The sequence below is a fragment of the Microtus ochrogaster genome, unplaced genomic scaffold (genome assembly GCF_000317375.1).
Source record: "Microtus ochrogaster isolate Prairie Vole_2 unplaced genomic scaffold, MicOch1.0 UNK154, whole genome shotgun sequence".
In the NCBI taxonomy this organism is placed as follows: Eukaryota; Metazoa; Chordata; class Mammalia; order Rodentia; family Cricetidae; genus Microtus; species Microtus ochrogaster.
In genome coordinates, this window is record NW_004949252.1 from 52033 (window position 1) to 58344 (window position 6312).

Genomic DNA, 6312 nt, shown 5'->3' on the forward strand with positions numbered 1-6312 from the left:
ATATTAAACCATATTTCTAAATTTATAAAGCTGGTTTTGAAGTTGGACTCTGGCTCAGTCCCTCTCCAATTCCAAGCCTGTTAGTAAGAGAAAAACCCAGAGTTTCTGGAGTTTCTGTCTCATGTCAAGAGCCATGATACTGGACAGAAAGAAATATGAGTTAAGAAAACATCTTTGATTTTCTTCATATCTATCATACTTTTCATTGAATACATCTATCATGCTTTATAATTGAATATATATATTTATATATTTATATGTCTATATGATTAATGTTTAAGTTTTTCACAATGAACAATAAGTTTTTCCTGAAGTGACATTTGACGTTTCCAGGAAGAAGATGGGGCCCCATAACAACAAGTCCACCTGGTTGATATGACATCATGTTACTGATAGCACTAATACAAGACCTGCTTTGGGTAGCAGCTGCACAAGACAGTTCCAACTTGGTTAGCTGAAATGGTGCACATCTTGTAAAACATTTTGGCCAGACCTGCACAAAATACTCAGAGACTATTTGCAGTTTTAAAAGACACTGATCTTGAAATTGAACCAACATTTTACTTTCACAGGATCCCCCAGAAAGAATGTCGCCCCCATGACAGCTGGAAGTAATTCTAGAGGACAACGTCCCCTCTCCCAGTAAAGTTTGCCCTTGGGTTTAGGGACATCATTTAGTAGGGGTTGATTATAATTAGTATATGATTGAGGGTTGGGCGAAAAATTTTATAAGCTCAGGGATAATTTTGAAAAAGAAAGAGGGATGATGGGATAATAGATTTATAATTGTGAGTTATTGTTTATAGACAAATATATTCGTATTGATTCTTGTATATTGATACAAAGTTAAATTATATTGACTATTGTATGCATTCATGTTTCTACCTCTGTTTAAAATACTTTTTATATATTGACATATATTGTATATAATATATTACATATATATTATATATTTAGCATATTGCAGTGTACATTTCTACCTCTGATTAAGATACTTATATATTGTTTGTGCATTGATATATATTTAATATACTGCAATGTATATTTGTACATTGTTTATATTTGGAGGTCATTGTCCTAATTTGTTTCACAGTAGTTTATTGTCTTAGTCTTTAAGTTAGATAGATATTGAGAATTATATAGATTAATAGTCATCTAAGTTTGTCATATATAATTAGACTAATCAGGTTCTTTAGATATATAGAGAATATACTCAGTATAGATAGATAATCTTCAACTTCTTCAAAGAGCTGTAGAAAATGGCCTTTAATCTAACTCAGAGTTTTGTCATAGTGAGACACAATTGCTCCTGGCAACACTGCTCTATTCCCTAGACACTGTTGAGCACCAAAGACACTCCACCTGGAGCCTTTCTTTTTGGCAGAACTGGCCTTGGGGCAAAGAAATGCCCATACCTCAACCACTGACAAAGATACAGACCATGCATCAATGGATAAAACAGGACTGTCATATCCTGCCAAGACAGGGTAAGATAGTTTTGAAAAGTTGCTTGACTTTGAAAATGGTATGTCAGTTATGTTAGCCCTTAGCCAAAGTTGGTTGCTTCAACGCTGCTAACGGGATTTTGGGTGATTGCCCAGGTAGCTAGTTGTCTCTGTGATTTGTAGCATGTTTTGGAAGTTGTTTTACTGAACTTCCTAATTACCCAGGTAACATTATTTCCCTTCTCAGATCTTCGATGGGGTTGAAGACTATATAAATGTAGTTACTTTTCTCAAACGACTTGGCCAAGTTATTTATTATACAAGACGTAAGCTAGTTAGAATAGGATATTTGTACTTATTGCATATAATTTTGTAGTAGGTTTAGAACTCTCTTACTTCAACAAAAGGGGGAGGTGTTGTGGGAGGTCCTTCTGCTCCTGCAGCCTATAGCCACTGAGAAACCAGCCAATTGGGGCATGGTCTCTTTCCCTTTAAAAATGTGGCCATTTCCCTCTCCTTGCTCTATTCACTTCCTGCTCGGCCAGCAACTAGACTTCTTTCCTGTTTGCTCAGAGGGCTGTTGTCTGGGATGATGATCTGTAAGTTTTTTTTCTTTAAATAAATATCACCATATAAATCATAATTTCAAACTAGTGTGGCATTGTTTGTGACTTATGCCGTCAAAACAATACTAAAACATTTCTGAAACAACTGCTTCTCTTTACAGAGAAGCACATGTGTGTTTCTCACAAAAGCATTTCATGACATTCATACACTTTACAAAGAACATGATTATCTTTCAAAGTAAAGCTTCTACAGAGAAAAGGAACACTGCGCTCACTTCTAATAATACTTTGATATATCTCAAAGAATGGCTTCTCTTTTCAGAAGAGCACATGTGCATTTCTCACAAAAGTATTTCATGAAAATCAAACACTTTAAAAACAACGTGATTATCTTTCAAAATAAATGTTCTACAGAGAAAAGGAACAGTGTTCTCTTTTCTAACTATACTTTGCAATATCCCAAACAATGGCTTCTTTTTTCAGAGAAACACATGTGCTTTTCTCACAAAGGCACTTCATGAAATTCTTACAATTTCAAAATAACCTGATTATATTTCAAAGTAAAGCTTCTACTGTTAAAAGCAACACTGGTCTCACTTCTAACACTAGTTTGACATTTCCCAAACAACATCTCTTCTCTTCAAAAAACGCATGTGCGTTTCTCACAAAAGCATTTCATGAAATTCATACACTTTCAAAAGAACGTGATTACCTTTCAAAGTAAAGCTTCTAAAGTGAAAAGCAACACTGGTCTCATATCTAACAGTAAATTGACCTTTCTCAAACAACAGCTCTTCTCTGTAGAGAAACGCATGTGCGTTTCTCACAAAAGCATTTCATCAAATTCATACACTTTCAAAAGAACGTGATTATCTTTCAAGTAAAGATTCTACAGTGAAAAGCAACACTGGTCTTACTCCTTACAGTCGTTTGAATTTAGCAAACAACAGCTTTTCTCTTCAGAGAAACCCATGTCCATTTCTCACAAAAGCATTTCATGAAATTCATACACTTTATAAAGAATGTGATTATCTTTCACAGTTCAGCTTCTCCAGAAAAAAGGAACACTGTTCTCACTTCTGACAATACTTGGGCATATTGCAACTAATGGCTTCTCTTTTCGAAAAACACATGTGCGTTTCTGAAAAAAGCTTTTCATGAAATTCATACACTTTACAAAGAACGTGATTATCTTTCAAAGTAAAGCTTCTACAGAGAAAAGGAACACTACTCTCACTTCTAATAATACTTTGACATATGTCAAAGAACGGCTTCTCTTTTCAGAAAAACACATGTGCATTTCTCCCAAAAGCATTTCATGAAATTCATACTCTTTCCAAAGAACATGTTTATCTTTCAAAGTAAAGCTTCTTAAGAGAAAAGAACACTACTCAACCTTCTAACAATACTTTGATATTTCTTTAAAAACTACTTCTCTTTTCAGAGAAACACATGTGTGTCTCACAAAAGCATTTCCAAAAATTCATAAACTTTACAAAGATCATGATTATCTTTAAAAGTAAAACTTTTACAGTGAAAAGGAACAATCTTCTCACTTACAACAAACCATTGACAAATTACAAACAAAGGCTTCTATTTTCAGAGAAGCACATGTGTGTTTTTCAAAAAAGTATTTCGTGAAATTCATACAATTTACAAAGAATGCCATTATCTTTCAAAGCAAAGCTTCTACAGAGAAAAGAAGTCCGTTCTCACTTCTGCAATACTTTGACATATTGCAAAGAACCACTTCTCTATTTAGAAAAACACATGTGCATTTCACAAAAAAGAATTTCATGAAATTCATACACTTAAAAAGAACATGATTATATTGCAAAGTACAGCTTTTACAGAGAAAAGGAACACTGCTCTCACTTCTAATAATACTTTGACATATTTCAAACAATGGCTTCTTTTTCCAAAGAAACACATGTGCATTTCTCACAAAAGAATTTCATGAAATTCATACATTTTCCAAAGAACGTGATTATCTTTCAAATTAATGCTTCTACAGATAAAGGAACACTTCCCTCACTTCTAACAATACTTAGACATTTCTGAAACAACTGCTTCTCTTTTCAGAAAAACTCACGTGTGTTTCTCACAAAAGCATTTCATGACATTCATACACTTTACAAAGCACGTGATTATCTTTCAAAGTAAAGCTTCTACAAAGAAAAGGAACACTGTTCTCCCTTCTAATAATATTTTGAATTATCTCAAGAATGGCTTCTCTTTTCAGAAAAAAACACATGTGCGTTTCTCACAAAAGCATTTCATGAAATCCATACTCTTTACAAACGACATGATTATTGTTCAAAGTAAAGCTTCGAAAGAGAAAAGAAACATTGTTCTCACTTCTAACAATATTTTGACATATTGCAACCAATGGCTTCTCTTTTCCCAGAAACACATGTGCATTTCTCACAAAAGATTTTATGAAATTCTTCCATTTTCCAAAGGATGTGCTTATCTTTCAAATTAAAGCTTCTACAGAAAAAGAACACTTCTCTCACTACTAACAATACTTTCACATTTCTGAAAAAACTGCTTGTCTTTTCAGAGAAAAACATGTGAGTTTCTCACAAAAGAATTTCATGAAATTAATACACTTTCAAAAGAAGGTGATAATCTTTCAAAGTAAAGCTTCTGCAGAGAAAAGAGCACTTCATTCTCTCCCCTAAAAATAGTATTATTTTCAGAAAAAGCTGCTTCATTTTTCAGAGGAACACATGTGCCTTTCTCACAAAAGAATTTCATGAAATTCACACACTTTCAAAAGCAGGTCATTATCTTTCACACTAAAGCTTCTACAGAGAAAAGAACTCTTCGCTCACTTCTTTCAATACTTTTACATTTCTGAAACAACTGCTTCACTCCTCAGAGAAAGACATGTGCATTTGTCACAAAAGCATTTCATGAAATTCATACACTTTACAAACAACATGATTATCTTTCAAATACTTTTACATATTCCACACAATGGTTTCTCTTTTCAGAGAAACTCCAGTGCGACTCACAAAAGCATTTCATGAAATTCATATACTTTAAATAGAATATGATTATCTATCAAATAAAGCTTCTACAGATAAAAGAACATGTCTCTCACTTCTAAAAATATTATTACATTTCGGAAACAACTGCATCACTTTTTGGAGGTGATGTGGGAGTGTCATATATCAATCTGTTGATTTCATTGTTTAAGGAATAAAGAAACTGCCTAGGCCCCTTGGAGTAAACAGAACAGAGGGCTGGGAGAAAGAAGCTGAGTCAGTGAGTCGCCATACTTCCCCCAATCCAGGCAGATGCAGGTTAAGATCATTCCTGGTAAGCCGGCTCGTGGGCTACATAAAATAACAGAAATGGGTTAGATAAATATGTAAGAGCTAGCAAATAAGAGGCTGGAACTAATGGGTCAGGCAGTGATTAAAAGAATACAGTTTCCATGTAATTATTTCGGGTAAAGCTAGCCAGGTGGCGGGACACAGCCCGCCGCTCCTAATTCAATATGGAGGAACACATGTGCGTTTCTCACAAAAGCACTACATGAAATTTTTACATTTTAACAAGAACGTAATTATATTTCAAAATACAGCTTCTACAGGGAAAAGAAACACTCTTCTCAGTTCTAACAATACTTTGACATATTGGAAACAACAGCTTCTCTTTTCAAAAAAACATATGTGGGACTCTAACAAAAGCATATCATGAAATTCATTCACTTTACAAAGAACATTATTATCTTACAATCTAAAGCTTCTACAGTGAAAAGGAATATTCTTCTCACTTCTAGCCATACCCTGACATATTACAAACAATGGCTTCTTTTTTCAAATAAACATATGTGTGTTTCTCATAAAAGTATTTCATGAAATTCATACACTTTACAAACAACGTGATTATCTTTCAAATACTTTTATATATTCCACACAATGGCTTTTCTTTTCAGAGAAACTCCTGTGTGACTCACAAAAGCATTTCATGAAATTCATACACTTTCAATAGAATGTCATTATCTATCAAACAAAGCTTCTACAGATAAAAGAACATGTCTCTCACTTCTAAAAATATTATTACATTTCGGAAACAACTGCATCACTTTTTGGAGGAACACATGTGCGTTTCTCACAAAAGCACTACATCAAATTTTACACTTTAACAAGAATGTGATTATATTTCAAAGTACAGCTTCCACAGGGAAAAGAAACACTCTTCTCATTTCTAACAATACTTTGACATATTGGAAACAACAGCTTCTCTTTTCAAAAAAACATATGTGGGTTTCTAACAAAAGCATATCA